The sequence below is a fragment of the Chionomys nivalis genome, chromosome 5, assembly GCF_950005125.1.
Source record: "Chionomys nivalis chromosome 5, mChiNiv1.1, whole genome shotgun sequence".
Classification (NCBI taxonomy): domain Eukaryota; kingdom Metazoa; phylum Chordata; class Mammalia; order Rodentia; family Cricetidae; genus Chionomys; species Chionomys nivalis.
In genome coordinates, this window is record NC_080090.1 from 77503600 (window position 1) to 77524812 (window position 21213).

Sequence of the window (21213 nt, forward strand, 5' to 3'; positions counted from 1 at the left end):
ACAGATACCAGCCTAGACTTCTATACCCAGCAAAGTTTTCAATCACCATACATGAAGAAAAAAAGGTGTTCAATGACCAGATTTAAACCATACCTATCCACAAATCCAGCCTTACAGAAAGTGCTAGAAGGAAATTTCTAACCCAAGGAAGTTAGCTACATCTACAAAAACACACACAAATAAATAACTCCACACCAGCAAAACCCAAAGAAGGGAAACAGCACACAATATCACCACCAAAACTAATATCAAGAATAAAGGGAACTAATAATCACTCTTCATTAATAGCTCTTAATATCAAGGGCCTCAATTTTTCTATAAAGCAGACATAGGCTAACAGAATGGATACAAAAACCAAATCCTTCCTTCTGCTGTATACAAGAAATACACCTCAGCTTCACAGACAGACATTACTTCAAAGTAAAGGGCTTGGAAAAGATTTTCTAATCAAATATGTAGGGATAAGCGCCGCCCATTAGGGGGCGTGTTTGCCTCGGGCTAATGTTTACTGATAAATCTGCAGGGCGTGATCCCAGAAGCCCCTTTTTTCTGCTTTCCTGTTCTCCGCGGGAACCTGTGGTCCTGTAAGTCTATTTCCCCATTAAAGCTGTATATAATTTTATAATCTGTCTGCATTCATTTACGCCGTTACACAAATAGACCTAAGAAACAAGTTGATGTAGCTATTCTCATATCTAACAAAATAGACTTCAAACTAAAATTAATCAAAAGAGATGAAGAAGGAAATTTCATATTTGTCACAGAAAAAATCCATTAAAATGAAGTCTCAATTTTGAACATCTATTCTCCAAATCTAAGGGTACCCACATTTGTAAAAGAAACATTACTAAAGACTAAATTATACATCACACCCCACACACTAATAGTAACAAGCTTTAACACCCTCTCTCACCACTGGACTGAACTGCAAAACAGAAACCAAAAGAAAAATAAAGAAATTATCATATGACTCAAACTGGTTTATCCCCATTGTCTCAGTGGGTGGGTGCACCCCTCACGGTCCTGAGTTCCTTGCTCGAGCTCTCTCTCCTTCTGCTCCTGATTTGGACCTTGAGATTTCAGTCTGGTGCTCCAATGTGGGTCTCTGTCCCTGTCTCCTTTCATCGCCTGATGAAGGTTAATATTCAGGAGGAGGTGGATGGTCACAGGACAGGGAACCCTGATTGCTCTTTGGGCTGATGAGGGAGGGAGACTTGATCGGGGGAGGGGGAGGGAAATGGGAGGCGGTGGCGGGGAAGAGGCAGAAATCTTTAATAAATAAATAAATAAATAAATAAATAAATAAATGAAAAAAACTGGTTTAACAGACATCTATAGAATATTCCATCCAAACACAAAATACCTTCTTCTCAACAGCTGATGGTATCTTCTCTAAAAATTGGCCACATACTCGGTAACAAAGCAAACCCCAACAGATACAAAAAAAAATGGATTAATCCTCTGTTTCTTATTGTTTCATCATAGCTTAAATTTAGAATTCAGTAGTAACACTAATTACATAAATCCCACAAAGTCACAGAAAACGAACAATTCTCGACTGAATTATCCCTGGATCAAGGAGGAAATAGAAAAGAAATTAAAGACTTCCTATAATTCAATGAAAATTAATGCACATCATTCCTAAACTTATAGGACACTTTGAAAGCAGTGCTAAGAGGAAAGTTCATAGCACTAATTTCCTACATAAATAACTTGGAGAAATCTCACACTAGTGACTCAACAGCACACCTAAAAGCTCTAGAACAAAAGGAAGCTAATTGACCCAAGAGGAGTAGATGCCAGGAAATAATAAAATTGGGGCTGAAACCAATAAAATAGAAACAAAGAATACAATACAGATTCAATGATACAAAGAGTTGTTTCTTTGAGAAAATCAACATGATGAACAACACTTTATCCAAACTAACTAAAAGCAAATTAACAAAATCAGAAATGAAAAGGGAGACATAACAACAGACAATGAGGAAATCCAGAAAGTCATCAGTTCATACTTCAAAAAAACGGTATTCCACAAAATTGTAAAATAGAAAGGAAATGGACAATTTTCTGGATAGGTACAACATATCAAAATTAAATTGAAAACAGATAAATAATTTAAATAGACATATAACCACTAACAAAATAGATACAGCCATCAAAAGTCTCCCAACAACCTCCACCCCCAAAATCTCATGTCAGATGGCTTCAGTACATAATTCAAATTGTTCCACACAGTAGAATCAGAAGGGACATTGCCAAACTCTATTATGAGGCTACAGTTACCAGGAAACACAAGCCACACAAAGATGCAACTAAGAAAAAGAACTACAGACCAATCTCCCTCGTGTACATTGATGCATATATACTCAATAAAATACTGGCAAACTGAGTCCAAGAACACATCTGAAAAATCATACATCATGGTCAAGTAGGCTTCATCCCAGAGATGCAGGGATGGATGGTTCAATATATGAAAATCAGAAATTATAATTTATCATAGAAACAAATTGAAAAAAAAAGACATATGATCATCTCATTAGATACTGAAAATGCCTTTGACAAAATCCAACACCCCTTTATAATAAAGTTCTTAGATCAGGAATACAAGGAACAAAGATAAACATTATAAAGGCAATATGTAGCAAGTCAAATCCAACATCAAACAACATAGAGAAAAATTCAAAGGATTCCACTAAAGTCAGGAACAAGATGTCTTTGGCTCTCTACATTTCTATTCAATATAGTACTCAAAGTTCTAGCTAGAACATTAAGACAACAAAAAGAGATCAAGGGGATATAAATTGCATGGGAGAAGTCAAACATACACTATTTGCAGATTATATAATAGTATACATAAGTGACCCAAAAAATTCTACCAAGGAGCTCCTACAGGTGATAAACACCTTTAGTAATGTGACAGGATATAAGATTATCTCAAACAAAACAAACAACAAAGCCAAACAGTAGTCCTCTTATATACATATCAGATGATAAACAGATTGATGAAGAAATCAAAGAAACATTACCCTTCACAAACATAAAATATATTGGGGTAACACTAACCAAATAAGTGAAAGACTTGTATGGCAAGAACTTTACATCTTTGAAGAAAGAAATTGAACTGGGTGATGGTAGCTCAAGCCCTTAATCCCAGCACTGGGGAGGCAGAGGCAGGCAGATCTCTGTGGGTTCAAGGTCAGCTAGTCCCAGGCCAGAAAACCCTGTCAAAAAAAAAAAAAAAGGAAAGAAAGAAAGAGAGAAAGAAAAAAATTGAAGAAAATGGAAAGAAAGGAAAGAGATCACCATATAAAATTAACAATCTTACCAAATGCAATATACGGATTCAATGCAATGCCCATCAAAATCCCAGCATAGTTATCCACAGAACTTGAAAGAACATTATTCAACTTCATCCTGTACAATAAAGAAACTTCCAGAGGCATCTCCTCCCTAACTTCAAGCTCTACCATAGAACTAGATGTATTAAAACAGTTTCCTATTGGAACAAAGATAGGCAAACCAATGTAATTGAATCAAATATATGATATTAATCCACACATCTATGAACAACTGATTTTTGACAAAGAATCTAAAATTAAACAAAGGAAAAAAGAAAGTATCTTCAACAAATGGTGTTGGCATAACTGGATATTAACATGTAAAAAATACAAATAAGTCCATATCTATTCGATGCAGAGAATTCAAGTCCAAATGGATCAAAGATCTCAACATAATTCCAGCCACCCTGAAGTAAGTGGAAAGTAGCCTTTAATGCACTGGCACAGGAGATCATTCCTTGAATAGAACACCAGTAGCACAGGTGATGAGATTGACAATTAATAAAGAGAGCCTCCTGAAACTGAGAAGCTTCACTGAGAAGCTTCTGTAAGACAAGGGACACAGTCAAGAACACAAAACAAATGGTCTGCGGGCTGGCCGAGAGGCTAGGGGCACCGCCCTGGGTGCGGGAGGTGGCCGGTTCGGATCCCGGCTCTGTCTGTGTCTGTCTGTCTGCGCATGCATGTCACCCATCCATCAGGAAAAAAAAAAGTTTTAGCCGGGCGGTGGTGGCACACACCTTTAATCCCAGCACTCGGGAGGCAGAGGCAGGCGGATCTCTGTGAGTTCGAGACCAGCCTGGTCTACAAGAGCTAGTTCCAGGACAGGCTCCAAAACCACAGAGAAACCCTGTCTCGAAAAACCAAAAAAAAAAAAAAAAAAAAAGGAACACAAAACAGTAGCCTAAAAAAATGGGAACAGATCTTCAGTAACCCTAAATCTGGCAGAGGACTGATCTCTAAAATATGCAAAGAACTCAAGAAACTAGACATCTAATATCAAATAATCCAGTTAAAAATTGGGATATAAATCTTGACAGAGAATTCTCAACAGAGAAATCTCAAGTGTCCAAATGGTACGTAAGAAATTGTGAACATTCTTAGCCATCAGGGAAATGCAAATCAAAACAGTTCTGGGATGTCATCTTATACCTGTCAGAATTGCAAATATCAAAAATCCCAATGTAGCTTATGCTGGAAAGGATGTGGAGTACAGGAAACACTCCTCCATTGCTAGTGGGAGTGTACACTTGCACAGACACTTTTGAAGTCAGTAAGGCAGTTTCTCAGAAAATTGGGAATCAATTTCCATCAAGAGTCAACACTCTTTTGGGCATATACCCAAAGGATGCACAGTCATACCAAATGGACATTTGTTCAACTATGTTTATGGGAGCATTATTTGTAATAGTCAGAAACAATATAGATGCCCCTCACCTGAAGAATGAAAAACATAATGTGGTACATTCACCCAATGGAATACTAGTCAGCAGTTAAAAACAAAGACAACTTGAAATTTGCAGGCAAATGCATGGAAATAGAAAAAAAAAACATTCAGAGTGAGTAATCCAGACCCAGAAAGACAAACATGATATTTATTCACTCATAAGTGGATATTAGAAATAAAGCAAATGATAAACAGTCTACAGTCAACAACCTCAGAGAAGCAAGGAAAGGAGATTTTAAGAGAGAAATGCAAGTATCCTCTTGTGAATGGGAAATACATAAGATTTCCTAATAAATTGGCAGTAGCGGGAGGGAGGAGGGAGTAAGGAGAATGGGGAAGGGAGGAGAGGAGTGGGGAAGAAAACATGAGGAATTTGGAAGGTCAAGTTGCAGGAAGGATAGAGAGAAAGAGCAAGGAAAGAGATACCTTGATAGAGGGAGCCATTATGGAGTAAGTGAGAAACCTGGCTCTAGGGTAATTTCAGGGAATCCACAAGGATGAGCCCAGCTAAGAATCTAGGCAGTAGTGGAGAGGATGCCTTAACTGCCCTTCCCCTGTAAGCAGATTGATAACTATTGTAATTGTCATCATAGAATCTTCATCCAATAACTGATTGAAGTAGATGAAGAGATCCACAGCCAAGTACTAGTTAAGCTCCTGAGTCCATTCCAAAGAGGGCGGAGTGATAATATGAGCAAAGGGGTCAAGATCATGAAGAGTAAACTCACAGAAACAACTGACCAGAGCTTATGAAAACTCACTGACTCTGGACTGACAGCTGGGGAACCTTCAACAGATAGAACTAGGCCCTCCCAATGTGGGTGACAACCATGTGACTTGGGCAATTTGTGGGGCCAATGGCTGTGAAACCATATTCATCCCTAGTGCATGAACTGGCTTAGTGAGTGATCACACACTCACATATGCACACACACCACACACACACACACACACACACACACACACATAGAGTCATGACGTTGGGAGGGTTCCTGTTACATAGGGAGAGACAGAAGGGGAAGATGGGGAAAGCAATCATATTTCATTGCATACATCTATTAAAGTTTCAAAAATAAGGAAGAACTTAAAAATGAAATTTTCTTATTCTGTGGAGGGAGACATTTAGATTTCTGAGAGTTCATATTGAACCTGAGGATCACTTTAGATTATGCTGATGTCTTTAGAATATCAGTTCTACCAGTCTAAGATGTGGTAATTTTCCATTTACTTGTAGTATTTTCAAATTTGTTCATTAGTATTTAATATATTTCTGCAGATAAAACTTCCATTTACTTGATTAAATTTATAGACAAGACACCATTTTTTCTGGTACAATTTTAAATGGGATTGTTTACCTAATTTATTTTCGACAATTTGTTGTTAGAATATAGAAATGTTACTGACAGTAGCTCCATAATTGCTTAACACAGCAAAGCAAAGTTTGATGGTGTCATTACGATATTTTATGTAAAGACTCATGTTATCTGGAAAAGAGAATATCTATGCTTGATTTTTTTCTGTTCAGGAATAACTCTTGTCTAATTCTTAAGGTTAGAAATCTCAACACTATGGTGATTAGAATATGTAAATAAACATTTTTATAATAAAACTTCTTTTACATGAAAAGTCAACAACTCTTAATTACTGACTGTGTTGGTTTGGCATTTATGGTCTATATTCTATTAAAAAATTGTTTTATAGCCTAGTTATGAGAAGTTTTTGAAGTTAAAGAACTTTTAATTCTATGGTACTATTTTTCTACACTTATAGAGATGATGGTCTGATTTTAATTCATATTTTAATAATGAACCACTTTTTATTCGAATCAAGTTTCAAGCCAGAGATAAATTACTTTGATTATGGTAAAATATTATGTTTATACTCCCTAAAACATGGGATTATTGAAAATGAGTTTCAAATAACTTTGGTAGAATTTATAACTGAACTAGTTTTGTCTAATTTCTCTTTATGAGAGTATTCATTAATTACTAAATGAGCTAAGAAGTTTTTCACTATTTAGATTACGTTTTTATCAAGTGTATCTTGAAAGTATCATTTAATAATTTAAACAAAGTCATTAAATTTGTAAGTACAAAATAGTTTAATATGTCATCATTATTCTTCTAGTGTTGATCAGACTAAAGTAGAAAAATTTCCCCTGTCTTCTCTTCACATATTGCAAATTTTCCATTAGTTTAACATATCTTCATTTGTAGTAACTTGCATGATTTTTTATCTTGTTTTTCTTTGTTAAAATTATACAACCTAAAAATCATTCAGTTTTCTTTTATAGAAAGTAACATTACTTTTTCTCTGTATCCAAGGCTGGTATTATTTTTATAAAAAGTTTCCTTTTATGCTAAATATTTAATCTATTATAAAATTATTCTGTATTTTTTCTTTTTATGCTTATAATATCTTAATAGTCTTAGAATGAGGTCTCATTCATCAATTTAACAATGAATATTTAGGTCAATGACTTCATCAGTCTTCTTGATTTGAGTTTTTTTTTCTTTTTTCCTTTGATTTCTTCCCTCTGTATTTATTATTCCGCATTTAATTTTTCATAGAGCTTTCTTTCTTTTTCATTTGGCTTCAGATAATTTGGTATAATTCTGTCAGAAATCTGAGAACTTTAACCAATTTAACACAGGACATCATACTCTTTTCTCCATAATTATAGTTTTATCACATTAAATAAGTTTTACTATGGTTAAAGTTTTGCTTTTTTATCATTTAGGCAAAAATATTCTAACTTGCCATCAGCATTATCTTAAAATTGCTGCTTATATTCAGTATATTTCAAAATCTTAGTCATTAATTTAGATTTAATTTTACACAAAGAATATCATGTTAATTTTACTAAAATACATTTTTCCAGAGTACAATATATTTTAATTAGTGTGCTATATACTCTTGAAAACAGTAGTGAGTTTTAATGTTTTCTGAGGAATAATTGTGTCTTAAGTCATGTGCTTTGATGGAAGAACAAAGAAGATTTTGTTTGATTTTTCCACTTAAAGGTATGATCCTAACTCTTTCTGCATATATAAATACACACACGTATGCACACATACATGTATACACACACACATATATATGTGTGTCTGTGTAAATTTAAAGATTTACCATAGACCATTATTTTCTCAGCCTATGTCTTTGGATTCTGCTCTATACTGAGGACCAGCTGAGATCTTCAGACACATGGACTGAACAACTTCCGAATTCTTGGATTTTTTGGTGGTAGAGAGCTATTAATGTACTGGGTGGACTACAACCTGTAAGTCTTTCTAATATATCCCCTCTCTCTATATAGAAAGGCATTCATTCCATAAGTTCCTTTACTAGTAGAGAATATAAGGTAACTAGTGTAGTGTACCAACTTTTTTATAATTTCTAACTACATTCATAATTGTTATCATGATATTCACAGATATGTAGCTCTTACTCTCATCATAGAAGCTTTCTTTTTCCACCAGATAGGGACCATTGTAGAAAGACAAAATCAATATATAAATGGATTGTGGGATTTCTAGCTACAATTTCTACATGTATGACAAAATTGCTATATCTAAGTCTCAGGGAATATAGTGACAAAGGGGGTGAAACTATTTTAAGAGTCAAAGGCTTAGGGTATGTGCTGCAAGATAGTTTGTTCTATATAAAACAGTGAAGCTGTACCTAGGAAATCTAAATAATATGGTTGCCCAACAAGAACTTTAAAATGGCAATACCAGTTTATACAGAACAGAAAGTTTTATTTTACTATACCTCCAGCACCACTTAATATTCATTTGTAATAGCAAAATTTTAAAACTGTCTACTTTAATAACATAAATGTCATACCTATAGTGATATTCCCCATATAATGACATTCCTTCCTTCTCTAGATTTTGATAATCAACATTCTATCCTTTGCTTCTATGAATTTATTTTAAATATCCTATATAATTATAATCATTTGGTATTTATCCTTAAAGAAGTTTATTTAATTTAGTAAAAATGCCTTTATCTTCATCCATGTGATGTAGATGTTACAAATGACAATATTTATGACTTTCCAGACAATGAATAACATTCTTATGCTTTTCATTTGATGTTTGAACAACAGACCAGTGTAAAACTGACTATAATTAAACTTGCTGTGCTGTTAAGGATTAATTCATATTCATGGACCTCTTCCTTACCTCTGTAGATCCTGGAATTGTAGGTGTGCAAAACAGCACGTTTACTGCCAGATTTTCTTCATCATTTTATCTTACCACAGACATTTGAGCTGTATACATCTCTAGACTATTACCATTATATTAAAGCTACGATGTGCTGGTTTCTATTATCTTAATTTCTTCTGTTTTGGAAATACTATGTAAAATTGGATTAATCAGTAATGTTTGACTGATGAAATCCCATATGGTTTTTCATGACAGCTCCATTTCCACCATCTCCGGCTCTTTAAAATGTTTTGCCAGAAATTCTGAATGTCAAGTAGAATCTTAATGATTTTATTCGAAGTCAGCATAGAAGATTCTGTTTCACTGTATCGCCAACACCACTCATTTTATCTTATATTTAAATAATGACTCTCATGGACTGGAAGAGATGACTCATCCACTAAAGGATAGACTGACAATCAAAATAATGGTGATCCCTATGGGCAAAGTGGGACTGCTCCATCTCAACTGACTTGCTTTAAAATTTTGGGGCTACTTGGTGAATGTTTATTATTTCTTTTACTACATTTAGTTGACTTTTGTCTATCAGTTTTGGAGAGAATGTTTGTTCCAGTAGTATGCTGATTTTAAAATAAGATTACATGCTTTAAAATGAGAAATGGTCCAGTTAAACTAAATTTGCAATTTTAGTATTGCCTTGTATCTCTGAAAGAACTCTGGAAACATGCAGCTGCAATCTCTTTGTGATAATAGCATTGTTCTACATTATGAATGGTATACAGCAGAATTCATGAAATGCATTATTTTTCTAAAGAGCCTAGTTTCTGCCAACAATAGAGGCAGAGTTTACTGAAAGGTAAAACATATTTCTTTAAAATTGTTCTTATATATAGAATAGAAAAGTGTCTTAGTAAAAGATCATGATTCACGGGATACAATAATTACATGACTTCAAATGACATGCTAGCATTAAAAATATACTCTACTACTTAAAAATGAACAATTCTCATTTTATCACATTGTCATACTAGGCTTTTCTTGTAAATGAGGAGATGTCAGGTAGTAACTGCTGAATTTGCAGATGTGAAGAAAATGTATAAATATGAGGCAAGCTCTTTTATAAATCTGAATGAATGTGCAAGACATTACAATTTCTGTGTAAAATTGAATGAGATTTTCTACCCGTTACTGGTTCATTACCCTGCTGAAATTCTATTTTATTAATATTATGTATTGCTATTTTGTTTCTTATCACAAATTTCGATGTCAAATAAAATATAAAGGATGAAAAACCAAGAACAAGTGCAAATCAGTTCTTAACACAGTTTATGTATTATTATTGAACATTTAATAAACTGTATAATTAATAAACTGTATAACACAATTAGAGTTCCATTCTTAATCATATTGCTGTTATTGTATATCTAGATCTTTAAGTTTTCATTCTAATAAATGTTGTTTTAATTAGGAATGTAATGTTACAACTGCTCATTTTTGCATTTAAATAGTAATTCTGTATGAGTACAAAAATAAGCAAACACTAAAGTAGTCTTTTCTGCAGTATCTTAATATATAATCATATTTCATTTCATATTTCTCATTCTGTTGTTGCATGGGGCAGGGGCTACTTGTTCGTCCCGGCTGCTTAGCCCTGAAATAATCACATAGAAACTATGTTAATTAAAACACTGCTTGGCCCATTAGTTCTATCTTCTTATTGGCTAGCTCTGGCATCTTAATTTAACCCATTTTATTATTCTGTATATCACCACGAGGTTGTGGCCTACCAGCAAAGTTTCAGCACATCTATTTCCAGTGGTGGCTCCATGGCTTCCCTCCAACTCTGCCCCTCTTCCCTCCATCATTCAGCCTAGCTTTCTTTGCCTACCTAAGTTCTGCCTTGCTATAGGTCCAAAACAGTTTCTTTATTCATTAATGGTAATTACTGCACACAGAGGGGACTCCCGCTTCATTCTGTGATGCAATTTTTTCATTAATTTTAAAGAAAAATAGTAAAATAATTTGCTCCAAAAGTTGGATTAGTTATTTTAGTGCCAACTGATTTTAAAGTTATGCTTAGATATAGGGTGAGCTGGGATTTGAGCCTACATTTTATATAAACAAACTTCTTACTCTTCATTAGTTGTTTACATAATATTTGGAAGAGTTTTCATGAATAACCTGAAGAAATCTGAAGAAATGCACTTATAAATTATGTTAAAAATTCAGTAAACAATGGAAATTTTATGAATATAATAGACTTTTAAGTTAATATTTAAGAATTATGAGTTTCTGAGAGATACATGTTTTTATTACTAAAATACATGTTGTTGTTTGAGGTTTTACACGAGTGACAATTTTCTTAATCTTCCTATACTCTTGTTTTTCAATTTCTTTTCATGGTACAAATACATTGTAGTTTTGGAATACATTTTTATTTTACATTCTTGTGTTGGTTAATGAAAATGAATGCAGATTCCTTTTCCTTGATATTGTAAACAGAGCAAAACAATGGGCATGGATGCATAAGCATCCTCTGGGAAGATACTGCAATTGCTACTATGTTCAATTTAAATACTTACTAATCACCTGGGAGGTAATTGGTTAACAGAGGTAGAAATACACTTCTCCTTCAATTGTGAGTGACAGAGTTTTCTGATTGAGATCTTAGACTAAGAGAAGAAAGGAAACTGAGCAGCAATTAGCATTCATTCATCTCAGCATCTTGAATGGGGACACAATGTGACAAGCTGCTTAAAGGTTCTTCTTCCACTTCCTCACCATGATGGTATGTATGTACCCTTGAAGTATAAGTCAGAATAAATCTATTCTATCCTAACTTGTTTTTAACAGAATATTTTAACACAGCAATAAGGAAAAAACAAAATAGAATAAAACAAACATCTAAGAAACAGTCTTTTGGGTATATCCAGAGGAGTGGCATAACGGGGTAATACAATAATTAAGTGCTCAATTGTGTTTTAGAAATTTCTACATTGATTTCCACAGTGGCAATGTTATCCTCCTACCAACTGTGGAAAAGCTTCCTCCTTCTGAATATCCTAACCAATGTTTTTGTCATTTGTTTTTGTGATATTTGTCTTTTGATTTGGGGTGAAATAGAAATTCAAAGCTCTTTAAATTTGCTTTTCCCTGATGGCTAAGGGAAAAGTGTGCGTTTGTGTCGGGGGGTGGGGGGTTCTGTGTTTTCTTCTCAGAACTGTCTGATCATTCTCCAAGATTTTTTATTCTTTCAATTTGTTATATTTTGATTTCTTATATATAGTTTAGAAATGAATTCTCCAGGTGAAATACACATAGAAAATATATTCTCCTATTCCGATTTTATCTTTTAGAGGCAGGATTGAAAGACAAGTAATATTAAGGGTATGTTAAAATCAGAAGGAACCCTCAATCTGGAATATGATATGAATTTTACATCAACATATAATCAAGAAATCCAACAGAAATATCAGCTTCTTAAAGATCTTCTTCCTTCCTGTATTGAAACACACAAATTTCTAAGAACTTCACCCAAAACCCTATGCACAGGAGTAGGACTTGGGCTAATTCTGTGAAACTCCACTGGATCTGTTTATATCCAATTTATTTTAATTCTACTCATCATATTTCCACAGTCGCCTTATAAATTTACTTATCAAAAGAGAGAATAAATTTTAAATACTTCTTAACAATAATTTGACAAATAACATGTAAGGCACTAAAATAGCTAATGCTAGGACACTCAGTTGTGGAGTCCAAAGACACATGATTTTACTTTTTGTGAATCTATTAGAGAAACATATATCCAGGCCCTTGTTGTGTGTTTCTTTATTAACTCCTGTGCTTACAGTCTTCATTAAAAATAACTTCAATATAGTTTTTGCTTTGCTTCATACTGGTAAATTTTGATATTACTCTCATCATGAAAGCTACTGTTTGGTTTGACCTGAGTTGAGGTCCTTAAAAAATTAGAAATAATCCTCAGCTAATGGCTGAATTAATTTTTGGGCATTCTGTTACTTTACATAGTTCTACATGGCTGCTTTGTGGCAGTACCATGCTGTCATTTCTGCTTACCATTGCTTTGGTTATCCATGTTCTTTTCATTTCTGCGTGAGTTTTAGTTTTGCTATCCAACCCATTAAAAATATCATTGGAATTTTTATGGCAACTTTATTGAATCTGTAAATTATTTTTGTTAGGATAAGCATTTTCATGATATTAATTCAGTCAATCCAGGAGCATGAAATGCTTTTCCATGATTTCATGTCTCCTTTAATTTCTTTTTCTCTGTGCTTTAGTGTCTTTGTTGTTGAGTTATTTCACCTCAGTGGTTAGGCGTATTACTAGGAACTAGTATATATTATTTATTTATTTTACACTAGCATTATTGGGGCATTTTCTTACTTCCTCGCAGAAGTTTGAGTTAAAATGGTCCCCAATAGCTCACAGGAGGTGCCATTATCTGAAAGGATTAGCACATGTGTGCCTTGTTGGAGGAAGTCCCAGTGGTTTGCTATCTCTTCAGGTTGCCTATAGAATGGGATAGAGAATTCCTAGCTCCTTTTCCAGCATCAAGTCTGCCTGCATGCTACCATGATCCCCCCCATCAGGACAATAATGAACTATAAACCAGGTCAATTTGAGTGTTTTTCTTTATAAGAGTCGCAATGGTCATGGTGTCTTATCCCAACAATAAAACTCTAAGACATTAGTTAACAATTTTGTCATTTGCAAAATGAAATGTACTGATTTTTGAATGTTGATTTTGTTTCTCATACACCATTTATTAGATCAAAATCTTTTTAGGTGTATTTTAGTAAAGTCCATAGGGCCTTTTAGGTAGAAAATATTGTGTAACTCTTTTGTAACATTTATCACTACATATATATGAGAATAATTATGATGTATAATGAAAATATGAGAGATAATATTACTGATGATTAAAAGAGGTGGTGGTGCTCATGCATACTAGCTTGCATGATATACTAAAAATGGTAAAGGCAAGAAGATGAGAAGTTTGAGGCCAGTCTGGTCTTATATTTTAAGGGGCTGAAAAGATGCGTCTGTTTGTAAAGTACATGCATGGAGACTGGAGTTGTGATATCTAGAAAATATAAGTAGGTCAGGTAGTATCTCCAATTCTCAGTACTTGGGAGGAAGCCCAGAAAACCTCAGTAGTTAAATGAGCTGGAAACTGAAGACTCTGGGTTTAGGAAAAAATAATCCTTCTAAACAAAGAAGAGTGATTGAAAAAGACACCTGACATTAATTTCAGTTCTCCACATATAAGTGCATGCATGTACCTGTGCATACCCATATTCCTACAAATGCAAACACGCTAGCAAATGCATTCATAGATAGAGAAAAAAACAAGAGAATCGAATTCAAATTCCATGTTTATCAGCAGACATGTGTGCAGGGAAATGGAGCGCAAATGGCAATCTGAGACCTATAGCAACATATAGCTTAGAGATTATGAATTTATTGTAATTCTGAGATGTGGAAATATACAACCAAGTCTGTTTCTAAAATAAGACTCTCTCAATGTCTATCTTTTAAAGAGATTTTAAGTTTACAAAATGAAAATTGAGTGTCAAATTTTGTTGTGTCATTAAAAAAAGTATTTCTAAATCACAGTGGCTTGTGGATTGACTTGATGTGATGGCACTGTTTTCTGGTAATATCCACTTATGAAACTAACATTTTCCTTTGTTTGCTGTTTCGTCTTTTGCCTTTATATCTGTTTAACCTAAAGTGAATAGGTTAAACTCAGTCTGTGTTTTGTCAAGATACTGCAACTGTCATAGTGAGAACCATACTAAAACTTTGTCTGTTATAGATACAATTAAAAGGCATTTATGTAATCATAGAGAGATACTGTTTTTATCTTCCAATTAAGTTAAAAGTCTAAGTGCATAATAGAACTAAAGGAAATAAAAAGCCTAAGTGATGGAGGAGTTAATTTCATTGGTTAAATAAAGAAACTGCCTTAGCCCTTTAATAGGACAGAAAATTAGGTAGGCGGAGTAGACAGAACAGGATGCTGGGAGAAAGAAGCTGAGTCAGAGAGTCGCCATGATTCTCCCACTTCAGACAGACGCAGGTTAAGATCTTTCCTGGTAAGCTAGCTCATGGTGCTACACAGAATATTAAAAATGGGTTAGATCAATATGTAAGAGCTAGCTAATAAGATGGTGGAACTAATGGGCTAGGCAGTGTTCAAAAGAATACAGTTTCCGTGTAATTATTTCGGGGCATAAGCTAGCCATGCGGGCGGCTGGATGCCGGGGACGCAGCCCTGCCGCTCTTATTTCAACACCTAAGGAAGTGCAAGTATCTTCTAAGTTCCTTTACATAAAGCTTTCAATAATATACTTTGTTTCATATAATGTTGGAAATTGAGAAAATAGAATGGTAGGAAATGTCAACATTATTATGGAAAAGTCATATTAGATTCTAAGTATATAAGGTCAGTTCTAAAATTAGAACTTTTGTGTGATTAAGCAATTTTATTTATGAATATGTATCCATAAAAAGTTTACTTAGTTCATAAATGCATATTCGTGCTCATTACAGATCTTTAAAAGGAGTACCTTAGGGAATAACTTTAAGTACTCATCCATGTTTAAATAGGCAAAAAATGGAAAACACCTATATCATAGATAAAGACACATACACTCCCCCCCCACACACACACCACTGTTCCCATTTGAAGAACATAGTCTTCTGTGCACAATATGAAAGAAAAAAGAGAAAACTGAAATAAGGTAAGAAAGAGCACATAAAGGTAAACAGTTCATAATGAAAGTTGCAGGTCCATAGAAACAACTGATGCATAAGAGCACAGAATATAATAGGGTTTCAGGAATTGAAGAGTAGTTGGTATTCTGTTTTTAATAAATATATAAAATATTTCACTTGGTCTGTCGAAATAAAAAGTTTGGAAAGTGGTAAAAATTTGAGAGAGGTTCTGGAAGACTTAGAGAGTTTTTTTTTTTTTTTTTTTTTACTTGATTTGAGTACCAGTTTATACAGACACGTACCATGTTTGAGGACACAAATGCCTAAATAGTCCTAGTTGATAATCTAGGATCTTCAAAAGAAAGAAAGAAGAATCATGAGTAACTTTCAAGGCAAGTTTTGATGCTCAATATATAATAATTGCTCTCTTATTGGACACAATGTAGTAGATGTAACTCCCATTTCTTTTTTTTTTTGAGTGTGTCGATATTTTTTTTAATTTTTCCATTCAAATATTTACACTTCTTTCCCTCCTCCCAATCCCCTTCTGCTCCCCCACTTATCCTCCTCCCTCTCCATTGCTGCTTGAGAGAGGGCAGGGAATACTCTCTGTGGGAAGTTCAAGTCCCTCCCCCCTACATCCAGGCCTAGGTAGCTGTGCATTCATACAGACTAGGGTCCCAAAAAGCCAGAACATGTCGTAAAACCAAGTTTCAGTGCCTTCTCAGTCAGCCCCCATTGTCAGCCACAATTAGAGAGTCCGGTTTGATCACATGCTCCTTCAGACTCAGTCCAGCTTGATTTGGTGAGCTCCCCTTAGAACAGGCACACTGCCTCAGTTGGTGGCCCAACCCCTTGCAGTTCTGACTTCCTTGATCTTCTCCCTCCTTCTGCCCTTCAACTGGACCTTGGGAGCTCAGTCCATTACTCTGATGAAGGTGTCTCTATCTTCATCAGTCGCTGGACGAAGATTCTATGATCCTATTTCTTTTTTTTCTCATTTATTTATTTATTTTTAATTAAAAATTTCCACCTCCTCCCCTCCTCCCATTTCCCTCCCCCTCTCCCATCCCCTCTCTCTTTTTTTCCAGTTCAAAGACCAGTCAGGGTTCCCAGCCCTGTAGGAAGTCCAAGGTCCTCCCCACTCCATCCAGGTCTAGGAAGGTGAGCATTCAAGCAGACTAGGCTCCCACAAAGCCAGTACATGCAGTAGGATCAAAACCCAGTGTCATTGTCCTTGGCTTCTCAGTCAGCCCTCCCTCCTTGTCTGCCATGTCCAGAGAGTCCGGTTTGATCATGTGCTCCAAATGTCCCAGTCCAGCTGACCTTGGTGAGCTCCCATTAGATCAGCCCCACCATCTCAGTGGGTGGGTGCACTCCTCCCGGTCCTGAATTCCTTGCTCATGTTCTCCCTCCTTTTGCTCCTCATTTGGACCTTGGGACCTCAGTCCAGTGCTCCAATGTGGGTCTCTGTCTCTAACTTTATCCATCGCCAGATGAAGGGTCTATGGTGACATGCAAGATATTCATCAGTATGGCTATAGCATAGAGCCATTTCAGGCTCCCTCTCCTCAGCTGTCCAAGGATCTAGCTGGGGACATTTCCAAGGACACCTGGGAACACCTCTAGAGTCAAGTCTCTTGCCAGCCCTAAAATAGCTCCCTAGATTAAGATATATACTTCCCTGCTCCCATGTCCACCCTTCCTCCATCCCAACCGTCCCATTCCCCCAAGCTCTCTCTTTTTTCTCCCCGTCTCCCATTACCCCCACCCCACACCCACCTCCAAGTTTCCAATTTTTGCCTGGCAATCCTGTCTTCTTCCAATGTCCAGGAGGATAACTATATATTTTTCTTTGGGTTCACCTTTTTTTTAGCTTCTCTAGGATCACGGATTATAGGCTCAATGTTCTTTATTTATAGCTAGAATCCACTTATGAGTGAGTACATACCATATTCATCTTTTTGGGTCTGGGTTACCTCACTCAGGATAGTGTTTTCTATTTCCACCCATTTGCATGCAAAGGTCAAGATGTCATTGTTTTTTTACCGCTGAGTAGTACTCTAATGTCTACATATTCCACCACGTCTGGAATCACAAGTTACTTGATCCTTACTGAATTTTTGGTAGACTGAGTTTCTTAAGATTATTTTCCATCCCAAATACAATGTTATAATCAAGTAAGTCTGGTAGAACAAGAAGTTGCTCTTGTATATAGCTAGACTAAATACCAAAGGACTTTTCTTATTAGAAAAATACTCCTTTCCATAAATGTGTTCTTTCAAATTGAATCTAGAGCCAGGAAGATGAAGAAGTGAATAAGGGACTCTTGTAAACATTAAAAACCTGAGTTCAGATCCTCGGACCTATGTGAAGCCTGGCTAGTAGCAGGAGTCTAGTCAACCTACTGCTCCAAGAGCAGGATGAGAGATGGAAATAGAAGAATCATTGGGAGCTTAGAGGCCAGTTAGTAAAGAAGTAATCAGGAGATCTTGTCTAAAAAGGAGGTAAACAGCAAGTACCCACACATGAAATTGTTCTATGCCCTCTACACATGTTGTATGAGTGTAGGTACCTGGATTCACACTCAAGAATATGCACAAATATACATATACAGACAGTAAAGGTAAAATTCTGAAGCTAAGATAATTTTATCTGTATCATTTTCATTAATATTGAACAAAATTTTAATCATGAAAACACACTTTTGCATCTTACTAATGAATTACTTTGTGGCCATATGGGTAACTAATATCTGTCTAATTAGTCTTAAGACCTAATCAACAAGAGAGAGGGGGAAAACATGTCTGCTACTAGAAACATAGCCAAGTAGTAATCATGACAAGTGAAGTCACGGATCTTGGAGGGGACCTTTTAACTCATACTTTGATAAAACAGCATAATCCTTAACGACATTCTAAATATTTGTTTTTACCCACTGATAACTATAATCTTCACCTTTCATCAATGAAACTTCTTTTTGCAACAGATGGAATCCAGGGGAGAAAATTATAACCAATCATAATTTTGAGTAATAGAGAATAGTCCCAGTGGATAAATCTAAAAAAAACACTCCTACACCTAAGGTTCCAGGAATATTGCAGAGGAGGAGCAAAAAGGTTGTAAGGGACAGTGGATCAGGAAATTTGCTGTGAGATTATGTCTCATAGTAATGCCAAAGCTACATCTTAAAACCTCACCAACATGACTACCTAAAGATGAGTTGAACAATGACAACATTGTACCTGACAAAGTAAACAGAAAAATCCACAAGACCTCAATTTTACATAAAAAGTACAGAAAACTGAGGAATGGAGAGGAAGCAAAGAGTCTTCTCCAGGGAAGATCGTTACAATTAGTTATCTAATACCAGTACAGAATGGCCAGCCTTGTAAGCATACATACCAGTAACAACAACATGTGTGTCTGTGTGTAGGATCAATTAAAAAGACAAGGCATGAGTTTAAAAGAGAACAAAAAGAGGTATATGGGAGGATTTGGAGGGGAAAAGAAATAGAGGAAGTGAGAAATGATGCAGTTTTATTACAATCTAAAATGAAAATGAAAACATTATTAACTTATTATCATGTCCATTTTAATTCACACACGGTGCCATTCCACAGGACAAATTCTTATAATGCTTAATGAACAGCAATCTTCACAGAGCTGCAGCTCTTAGTATAATCTGCAGTCCTAGAGAGTCCAAAGAGTTCTATACCACATATGCTATGCTAAGTCATAGCATCCAGTATGTTATAGGAAAGGAATGCTTCTCCAGTTTGTTATTTTATACTGAAAAGCTTACTTTGGAGCTGGTTGTGGTGGTACATACACACCAGTAGAATTTGCTGAAGGAGGTAGAGGCAGGAGGATGACATGTTTGTGGCCAGCCTGGGCTACACATTTTTTCATATTAAAGGAAAAAAAAACCTAGAGGAAACTTGTCTTGCAGTATTGAAGAAGTAAAGTCAGAGTATGAATATATATGCAGAAAAGTATAGTAACCTGTCAGCAGTCCCTAAGATTTAATATAAGACCTTTGCCTACATACAGCAGCAAGACGTTCCCTTAATTTCTCTTACTACAAGAAGATAAGTTCCTCCAAATTACAGTGGGATGTTAGCAAAGAATCTAGTCCCTTCAAAAATGATAAACACATAAACTAAATGACATTGTGATTGCAGCCTTGTCATACTTTGGACAGAACATCAGTCAACTTGTTTCCAGATTCATTTGAGAAACCAAGACAAAAAAAAAAAGTATTCTTGATATAATCTACTATGTCTTCTCTTTTGTACTTTGTGCAAGTACATGACGTTTGAGTCCCAGAGAATGATGGAACCTATGTGCATAATACAAGAAAAAAAAATTGGGACATCTGAAGTAATTTGACAAACTTATTTCACATATAGGGCGGTTCCAAGTTCAGTATATGTTCTTATTCTAATGCAAAATGTCAGTATCATGGGTAGTGAAGGCAGTTGTGATTGAACATTTTGTAAGATTTGTGTTGTGGTGTGAAATGGAGCACATATGTTGAGCAAATTAAGCTAATTATGGCAGAGTATGAATTGCAAACCATATAACTTTTGTTTACTGTTTTATTGGTTACTTTTTTGTTTAGTTGGGTTTTTTTATTTGTTTGTTTTTGAGACAGTGTTTTTCTGTGAAACAGCTCTGGCTTTCCTCTAATTCTCTTTGTAGATCAGGATGGCTTCCAACTCACAGAGATTTCCCTGCCTCTGCCTCCTGAATACTGAGATTCAAAACGTGGACTACCACTGCATAGCTCACCAGCATTTTAAACTGCATTTTTTCCTGGATTTTTTAATCAAGATTCCGAGACTGACCTTTCCTTCTAGCCTTTGAGTGTAGTATGGGTGAAACCATCGTTTTTTACCTGAATTTTTCACCTGGGATTTTGGTCCCAACCTTTTTGCCAAGCCTTTATATTCATCACTTTCCCTAAGAATTTCCCCATGTCTGTGTGTTTCTTCTTCTTCTTCTTCTTCTTCTTCTTCTTCTTCTTCTTCTTCTTCTTCTTCTTCTTCTTCTTCTTCTTCTTCTTCTTCTTCTTCTTCTTCTTCTTCCTCCTCCTCCTCCTCCTCCTCCTCCTCCTCCTCCTCCTCCTCCTCCTCCTCCTCCTCCTCCTCCTCCTCCTCCTCCTCCTCCTCCTCCTCCTCCTCCTCCTCTCTTCTTCTTCTTCTTCTTCTTCTTCTTCTTCTTCTTCTTCTTCTTCTTCTTCTTCTTCTTCTTCTTCTTTGCCTAGAATAAGTTCCCAGGTTTTTTTTTTCCCATATGGTTGAACTGAGCTTTTCCCCTATATTTTTGGTACACCATTTACACCAAATATTTTTACCTATCAGCTTCAATAATATTCTCTGTGAAGGTGAAAAATAAAATAAGCAAGTTCTGACAATAGAGAATCAACTTTACTTCTATATAGAATTAACAGTATTATTTTTATTTCATTATTGAGAGTTTCATATATTTGTATTTATAATATCCA